Here is a 9,356-nt window from a genome sequence, read left to right on the forward strand (position 1 = left end):
ACTATCTTTATATTGTATAACAGATAATCTATTTATAAAAATAAAAGATAATATCTTTATATTGTGGGATAGATAATCTATTTATAAAAATAAAAAAGAGAATCTATAAAGATATAACAGAGAATATCCGATTCGAACGGATGTGATCTTTCAATCAAATAAGTTTCAAGCTTATCACTTTAAACCACTCAGTCAATTCTCTTTTTTAGGCCCCCCCCTGAAAGAGGGGGGGTCCAAACCGTTTGTATTTGTTCTGTTTGTTTCTTTTTTTTTTTTAACAGAAAAAAAAGAAACTATAAAAAAAAAGATATAATATATTGTTCATATTTCCCAGTTATTTCTTTTTTTTGCATATATCCTATGTAAAAAAAATTACAGCCCCTCTTTCTTCTTACTTTTTTTGTAGGATATATCCTATATACATCAAAAAGTTAAAAGAAACTGGAGGGCTAATTTTTTTTTTTCTCAATGGTTTATTGCTTTAGTTTCTTTTTTTATAAAAAAAAATAAACAAACAGTTAAGCAAAAGAAAAAAAAAATAACCGCCAGCTTGCGGGGGGGGGTAGTATAGGTGTGCACAATTCGCCTCCGGGGATTTTAATAAATGAAATAGCTTATAAATACTTAAAGTGCAGGTGCGCACAAGACTCGAACTTGTAAGAACATGTCCGTAGCATGTGGTTATACCAATTTAACTAACGCACCTTTTTGATTCCTCAACGAATTGAACGTCGATCACATCCTTATCAAGAATGCGCTTTACCTATTAAGCTAAGGAACCTTTATAACACATATAGTATATGAAAATTTAAAACAATGGAAAGATTACTTAAAAGTATTAAATAAAAGTATATAAGCTTATAAATTTTTTCATTATATTATAACAAGAGCATCCAGACTTGAACTGGAAATTTGAAGTTTGAAGCTTCCTATTTTACCAATTAAACTATACTCTTTTTTAAAATTATTAATAACACCTTATATAAAATTGAACTATCATTTTATATAAAATGATGTTTAAAATTAAACGATACTAATGTTAATAACCCGATTTTTGAAATTAACTAGACTATTTATTAATCCTTTAAAAGATTTGTTATTGTTTTCAATATAATTACCTAATGAAGACTTAACAAATATAAATATATTACATAAATACTACATTCAAAATAATGAAATTATTGTAATTATGTATAACGTATACTATCTGTCTAGATGTGTAAAAATTCTATCCTTTTAGCTGCGTAAAAACTTTATCCTTTTAGCTGCGTGAAAATTTTATCCGTTTAGATGTGTAAAAACTTTATCCGTTTAGATGTGTAAAACTTTATCCCTTCAGATGTGTATAAATATTATATCTATATTCGGAAAAGAGTGGATTTGAACCACCAGGTGTTAAACACAATATTTAGCAAATATCTCGCCTTACCTATAGCAACTTTTCCTTTTGCGGTGTGAATTGTATAAAATTTATAAAAAATTTTACTAGAATTGGAGTTAACTATGAAAGTTAAACCTATAACGGATGTTAACTATATAACTTAAAAGTTAAGTGTAGTATGGATGTTAACTATAAAACTGAAAAGTTAAGTGTAGAATGGCTTTTTATAAAGAATTTAACTTAGTAGATTGTAAAAGTTAAATAGAGAGTGGAAGAGTATGAAATTAAAAAATAAAAATAGAATTATAAAGTTCATTATAATAGAGTACGAGTCAGACCGGGCTTGAACCGATATCTACTTTCGTGACAAGAAAGTCCTCTACCATTAAGTTACTGACCCTATACGGCCAACCGAAGTCGAATCGGTACACATCGTTTGGAAGACGATTGGACTAACCATTATCCTATAGCCGTTTTTTTTTTGTTTTAATAAAATCCCCGGAGGCGAATTCTTTCTATTTATTACTATTGTTTAATGCATATTCCTATATAAAATGCTCTAACTTTTTAATCTTTTTTCCTCTTATTTTTTTTTCGACGCAATTTCGTGGAAATTGCTAGAAAAAAATTACGCAGCTTAAAAAAAAAATAAACAAACAGATGAAAACTCGTGAGATAAACCTGTATCTTTGTTTAGTTTCTTTTTTTTTTCATTTGAAAAAAAAAAAATAAACAAACAGAAACAATAGCAATAGGAACAATAGCAATAAACCTAAACCTAAGGATATTATATGCCTTATATTGAAATTTGGTTGGTAGTTAATCAACCTTACTTTTGAATTGTTTATTATATTTAATCTTACCCTGTAGTTAGTAAAGATTTGCAGCCTATAACCTCACAATGTTAACAGTATTAGGCATTAATACTTCATCTAACTATTTATTGCTTATATAGATTAACTTTCTCTAATTAGAAATACGATATTGCTTAATTAGATGGTATTACTTAAATAAATGAATGGTCTACCATTAACCTATAGCCGTGTATGTTTTTTAAGATCTAAGGGACTTGAACCCTTATGAGAATGATTAAAAGTCATACGCTTTACCATTAAGCTAAGATCTCTATAAATATATTTACTTACCATATATAAGTAATAAGAAATAAGTGATTCGAACACTTAACCTGCCGCGTGTAAAACGGATGCTCTACCAATTGAGCTAATTCCTTTTTTTTTTGTTTAAAAAGTTTCTTTTTTTTTAAGAAACAAAAAGGAAAGACGTACTATCATTATTATTTTTTTATTATTTTGCATTCGTTTGTGGCTTTAGAGTTATAACTATTGCCCCAACCATCGCTAGTAATAATATAATGGATGTAATTATTAATCATATTGAATAATTACCATACAGTATATTTCCTATACTTGTTATATGAGAAGTTTCTGCTAAATATCCATCTCATGACACAGATGTAACATTCGTTAAATTTTTTTTAATGCTAAAATGATAAAGTAAATTATTAGTCATAACCATATATGGTAAAACATTATTTACAAAATAATTAAAGAAACTACCTACTAATATAGCTAAAGGTATACTATTAATACTATCTATTAATAGTTCAGATATTCTAACATTTATTAACATTAATATAAATAAAAATAAGATAGATACTGCCCCAACATATACTAATAAGTATGATAATCCTATAAAGTTTAATCCTGTTAGAATTAAATAAGCAGATATACATAAAAATAAACCTATTAAAAATAAAACAGATACTATCACAAGTAAAAAAAAAAGCCTCCTCTATAATATTCTCTTTAACTGCTAAGCCGCGAAGCATCCCTCTTATATCACCCACACACACAAAACACATAGTTTAATCTGTTGTACCTGAATCGGTATCTTGTGAAGGTGTGTTATTTCTTCCACTGTTCATGGATACTTGTATCTCACGTAGTTTATTTAATCCCTTTTCTGTTAAATGGTGTTTTTTTTGCACCATTTCTACAGCCTGCATAAAATATAAATAATCTAAATATTTATAACCTACTATGGGATGTTGTAAGTGTAATAGAGGTAAGAATTTATCTTTTAAATCCGAAAAATTCGTAACTATGAAATCTACCGCTTTTCTATCTACAGCTATATAACCATATCCTAAGTATTTTACGAAATATTCAAATAACTCTTTATCTCTTATGTGTTGACTTAGTACAAATCTTAACTGTACTTGATATCCTATTTTTACAGATGTAGATTTATGTATACTGATGATAAAACAACCTTCCGCTGATACAAACCCTGCTAATCAACAAGGATCTATGATTAAATCTGGAGATAGAGTTGAATCAGATATTCCTAGTTCATTTGCTGGAACAAGATCAGGAAAGGCAGCTTTTAATTCACTAGTTAGACCTTTATTCATTAAAGCTTTTAGAGAAACTAACTTTAGTAAACCTTCCTTTGTTAAGTGTTCTTTGTTTTTTATCAAGAAAATCGCTTTTTTAAAACATAGGAAGTCTTTACTTTTCTTGGTTATTAAAGGATACTTATCAAAATGTTCTATTAAAATCAATAATTCTTTTTTAGATTCCACGCGGAATTGTACTCCTTGTTTTCCTTGTGTATATATTTTTCCTATCCCTAGAGTAGATTGGATACTTCTTAATATATCTTCGTCTTTCTTATGTAATCCTATTGAAAATACATAGAGTACTCTTCCTTTTTTAGTAAGCATGTCTATATCTCTAACACTTAATGAGAATGAACCTTCCCCATCAGCAAACCCTGTTATAAATCAAGGATTTAACTCTAAAGGAGTATGTAGGCTACTTAAAGATTTCGTATGATATGACCTTATTAAGAGACCATTTAATTGGTGAGGTTGGGATACATGGGATTGTAACAGAGTATTGTTATGGTTAGAGGAGGAGGATACACCATCTGAGTCTAAATCAAAATAAAACTTAAGTAAATTTAGATTAAGATTCTTTATATCCACATATCTTCTTTTTTTATATGTAGACTATACCTTAAGTAGTAATATTATTTACTCTAATACTACTACTAACCACCGTCTAATCGTTGCTCTTTTACAGTAATTATGTTACTGATTTAGATCCGCGATTGCCTATTTCTCCTTTAGTTTGTTTCTTTTTTTTTAAAAAAAAGAAACTAATATAATAGAAAGGATCATCTTATGACTTATTACCATACATGAGTGATTAGTTCATCCACTAATAGTTTTTCAACTATTGCTTGGTATCATAAAGCTTTAAGGGGTCCCCGGAATTTGATGGTTTGATCCCAAAGAATGTGTTTTCAGGATTTTTACTAATAATAACTAATATACCTAATAAGATAGCAATAATGTACAATAAATCTAAATTAAGTACACTATAACCACTAAATGTCATTTCATTAACTATATATAACATTTAAAATTATTCTTTACCCTTTTCATAACTATTATATAGCTATTATATAAGTAAAAATAAATCTAGTCTATCTTGCTATTATAATAGCCACTAACAAATAATCATTTAAACATGAGGTATAAACTGCCCTCTATAATTATTTGTACCATAGTTTGAAATAAATTTAGCCTCGGCGTCTTCTCAGCGCAGCAGCCTCAGTTTTCTTCTTACTTTTTTTTTACTATATTTATATATGTAAAAAAAAAGTTAAATAACACGCTGAGGAACTTTTTTTTGATATATATTTGATTTTTCTTTTTTTTTTCGACGCAATTTATTTAAATAAATTGCTAGAAAAAAAAAGAAAAAAGTAAGCAACGTTTCGAAAACTGAGGCTGCGTATTACTTTTTTTTTTACATATATTATAATATATGTAAAAAAAAAAAAGTTGGTAAATAAATAATTAAATGTGTTAAGTAATTAAACTCAAAAATCCAAAGGCTCTTTTAATTCACTTACATTGCAAAAATAGTGGACATAACCTGTTTTTAAATAATGCAACCCTTTAAAATCGAACATTTATTATAATAGTAAAAGTATTCCACTCTACCATGGGTCTATAAAAACTATTATACATATGTAATATATGTATAGTTAACTAACTATATTCGAATTATATTTATAATACAAAATAAACATTTCATTCTGTTTGTTTCTTTTATAGGAGACAAGAGATTCGAACTCTTAAAAGCGTAATACTATTGAGTTTACAGCTCAACCCTTCTTACCAATAAAGGAACTCTCCTTTCGGTTTGGACCCCCTCTCTCTTCTGCTTTTTTATTTATATAAATAAAAAAAAAGCTGGAGAGGGGGGGGGGGGGCCTAAAAATATAACGACATAAAAAAAAGTAATACGCAGCCCCAGTCTTTTTTGCTTACTTTTTACTTTTTTTTATAGCAATTTATTTAAATAAATTGCGTCGAAAAAAAAAAGAAAAATCAAATATATATCAAAAAAAAGTTCCTCAGCGTGTTATTTAACTTTTTTTTTACATATATAAATATAGTAAAAAAAAAAGTAAGAAGAAAACAAGACTGAGGCTGCTGCGCTGAGAAGACGCCGGGGCTAACCTTTAAAGTCTTAGTGTAGAGGTCTTATCCCTTTTAACTTGACGAGGTTTTTCGTGTACCTTTTATCCGAAGAACGACTTGAACGTTCACGACATAACGTCAACAAAGCTTAAATTTGTCCTGTCTACCAATTCCAGCACTCGGATTTTTAAGGGGTCCTGGGTCCAAGAGGACCTGCATATTTATCGGAACCCTGCCCACATGGAGCATATATTTTAGCTATATCCTATACACATGTCTGTTCCAAAACCCAAAAACTTCCATAGCTCAAGACATCGCTACCCTTTTAAGGTAACCTTAGAAGTGATTGGAACCAGCTGGCGCAAGTCAAGTATACCCAGGAATTCTGAACATATGTGACCTGCACGCCGGTCTTCCCGACCTTTTTTATTAATTAATTAATAAAAAAAACAAGAGTAAGCTGTCTCTCAAACTCAAAGTTTTATCTAGTTAGTTTGTTACTTATATGAGTGACCGCTTAACCCTAACTGTATAGGCACCATAAGACTTTACAAATGGCGGCTAAATATCATCGCACTAGTTGGAACTAGTGACCACCATTATCTGGAATCTCACCAGATAAGCGGATGGAGATATTCTTAGGTCTAATTTTTTTTTTAAAGATATCATACTATATAAAAAAAAAAGTAAGGAACATTTGCTAATTAGCAGTACAGACTCTCGAAAGAAGTCTGCACACCCTCAACCTTTACTATTCGAATAGATAGGTCCCCTATCCCTTACTTTTTTTTGAATATATATATTCAAAAAAAAGTTAGGGCTGACCTTTTGGGAAGACAACATCCCCTAACTTTTTTTTTGAATATATATATTCAAAAAAAAGTAAGGGCTCATCCCGGCAGGGATATTTTTTTTTTTCGACGTTATTTCATAGCTGTTTGGACCCCCTCTCTCCCCCGCAAATTTGCGGGGGAGAGGGCCTATAAAAAAACAAGAAGGGGGGGGGGGGGATGGTCCCTTTAAGGGTCCAGATCTACCCTGCGGGGTTCCTTTAGTTTCTTTTTTAGTTTCTTTTTTTTCAATGAAAAAAAATAAACAAACAGAAAAAGAAACAAACAGGAACCTTAAGGGGTTCCCGTAAGGGAAAGGTCAGTCCCCTTTTGGGGACTAGATAATATAAACTTACTATGAGCCTGTTTATGGATTTGAACCATATAAATAACTAACAATTTATGCTATTTGCACAGATGTTTATGGATTTTAACCATATAAATCTATAATAATTTATGCTCCTTGCACAGACTTTTTTTTTGGGTGTATCGTTAATATTAATTATTCCCGGGCTAGTTCCCCAACCCGAACCGTATTTCGACTTAACACCAATCAGAGTCACGCATACGAAGATATTTCTGCCAAAAGATCTAAACCTGTACATTTAGACTAGCAATCCGCAGCCACCAAACTTATTGCACATACTCCTTTCAGCGCCTGACGAGTGGTTAGTACCTATCTGAGATAAAATTCACCGTGATGTGATTACTCACGATTACTAGTAATTCCTTTTTCATGCAGTCGAATTTCAGACAACAATCCATACTTTATCCTGTTTTAGGGATTAGCTCCAATTCGCATTATTGCATCCCTTTGTAAAGGCATATGTGGCACGTCTATAGCCCACAATATTAAGGCCATGATGACTTGTCTTAGTCCCTATTATCACATCCAATTGTAAGCGGAGAGCTGCTTTATCTTAATAAATAAAACAAGGGTTTACGTTAATTTAATGGACCTAACCAAATCTCACGACATTAACTGAAGACAGCCATGCAACGCATGTGGTCTAAAAATTTAAAAAATATTTTAGGTCATTCAAATTGTGGTAAGGTTATTCGCGGATTATCGAATTAAATAACATACTTCACTACTGGTTTCAGAAACGGTCTAATGATTTCAGTTCCTGCGTTGCCACATTACTCTTGAGGTGGAGTGCTTCCACTTTCATTTATAGTTCCGCCTTAAAGCCAACCTATGGCACTCATCATTGTCTGCCCAGGTTACGGGGGTATCTAATCCTCTTCACTATCTGAGCCTTCGTCCCTCAACGTCAGTTATAGTACATTGCTCTTTTCCTCTTTATACTAGAGAAATAGCAAGTACATGTACATAGAGGTTTGCCTTCGCCGTTACCGGTCCTATTGGTATCAAAAAATTTCATCTTTCCTCCAACAATTCCGACATATTCCTCTCACATATCAAACTCAAGTGTACCAGGTACTTATGTAAGCCATTGCACACCGTCTAGGTACCCTATATACCTGTTAAAGATGAATAACACTCGTCTCCCTTGTCTTACCGCGACTGCTGGCACAAGATTTGGTCGAGACCTATGGATATAAAGTTTTCATAATAAGCTTTATCCAGAACTTTATAAGACCTAGTCAAGCAAGTTAATAACTTATTATATTAACTCTCATTCCTGCAAGTTGCTGGTTCAGCCGTTAGGCCATTGACCAAAATTCCTCACTGCTGTACTACACGCACTGGGGTTTTTTCAGACCCAGTGTGGTCAATAGACCTCTCAGTCTTGACTACGGACATAAGCTAAATATGCCATTACCATACTTACTACTTGTCCGATGGTTATTAATAATCAACTAAGAGCGAAATACTATTTCTTTTTAAACACATTTATTCTTACTATTATTAACCTTTATACCTAACCTTTTAGATATAATCGACCATTGGGTGATTAGATCTAGTATTAATACATAATAATAAATTGTTATTATAAGGGATTTATTTTGCCTTACTCTTAGGTAGCCATAATACCACTTACTCACCTGTACACCACTTCAATATACATAATTTATCTAAATTAAATATTGACGTTCGATTAGCATGTGTCAAGCATTTACATAGCGTTCACTCAGAGCCATCATCAAACTCAAATAAAAAAATGTAAAGTACTATTTATTACCTAACTAACTACTATTGTAAAGTAAAACCTATTCGTTCTAACGATCTTTCTTATCTAAGACTTGAACTTAGATTAAGATATTAGGAATATCTTGTTCTACCATTAAACTAATAAGAATTTTTTTTTAATAAGATAAATCTAGCTATCTTATTAAATGAATAGCTATTACTATAGAAATCGTTATTCTTATCTAAGACTCGAACTTAGATTCAGATATTAGAAGTATCTTGTTCTACCATTAAACTAATAAGAATCTTTCTTATTATCTCATAAAAGTATTATACTATGTAAATGTAAAATAGTTTATTTAAAACCCTGTATATTTTTACCCTGCCCGCAAGCTTGCGGTACTTTTTTTCTTTTGCTTACCTTTTTTCGTTTCTTTTTTTCAATAAAAAAAAATAAACAAACAGTTCCCAAAAGGGGACTGACCTTTCCCTCACGGGAACCCTTTAAGGTTCCCTGCTTGCAGAAGAGAG

The 9,356-nt window shown here is 30.9% G+C and overlaps 7 non-coding genes across 7 annotated transcripts; all 7 read right to left on the minus strand.

The window, feature by feature from the left end:
* Nucleotides 1-633: 633 nt before the first annotated feature.
* J4E78_011071 lies at nucleotides 634-705 on the minus strand. Its single transcript has one exon. It is a non-coding gene; the product is annotated as a tRNA-Arg (tRNA).
* Nucleotides 706-709: 4 nt separating this feature from the next.
* On the minus strand, nucleotides 710-781 carry J4E78_011072. The gene has a single exon. It is a non-coding gene; the product is annotated as a tRNA-Ile (tRNA).
* A 928-nt stretch (nucleotides 782-1,709) lies between these two features.
* J4E78_011073 lies at nucleotides 1,710-1,781 on the minus strand. The gene has a single exon. It is a non-coding gene; the product is annotated as a tRNA-Asp (tRNA).
* A 654-nt stretch (nucleotides 1,782-2,435) lies between these two features.
* J4E78_011074 lies at nucleotides 2,436-2,507 on the minus strand. Its single transcript has one exon. It is a non-coding gene; the product is annotated as a tRNA-Lys (tRNA).
* A 32-nt stretch (nucleotides 2,508-2,539) lies between these two features.
* On the minus strand, nucleotides 2,540-2,612 carry J4E78_011075. The gene has a single exon. It is a non-coding gene; the product is annotated as a tRNA-Val (tRNA).
* Nucleotides 2,613-8,923: 6,311 nt separating this feature from the next.
* J4E78_011076 lies at nucleotides 8,924-8,994 on the minus strand. The gene has a single exon. It is a non-coding gene; the product is annotated as a tRNA-Arg (tRNA).
* A 65-nt stretch (nucleotides 8,995-9,059) lies between these two features.
* Nucleotides 9,060-9,130, minus strand: J4E78_011077. Its single transcript has one exon. It is a non-coding gene; the product is annotated as a tRNA-Arg (tRNA).
* Between the last annotated feature and the right edge of the window lie 226 nt (nucleotides 9,131-9,356).

Source organism: Alternaria triticimaculans (assembly GCF_023758025.1).
Source record: "Alternaria triticimaculans strain BMP 0046 chromosome Unknown scaffold_67, whole genome shotgun sequence".
Taxonomy (NCBI): domain Eukaryota; kingdom Fungi; phylum Ascomycota; class Dothideomycetes; order Pleosporales; family Pleosporaceae; genus Alternaria; species Alternaria triticimaculans.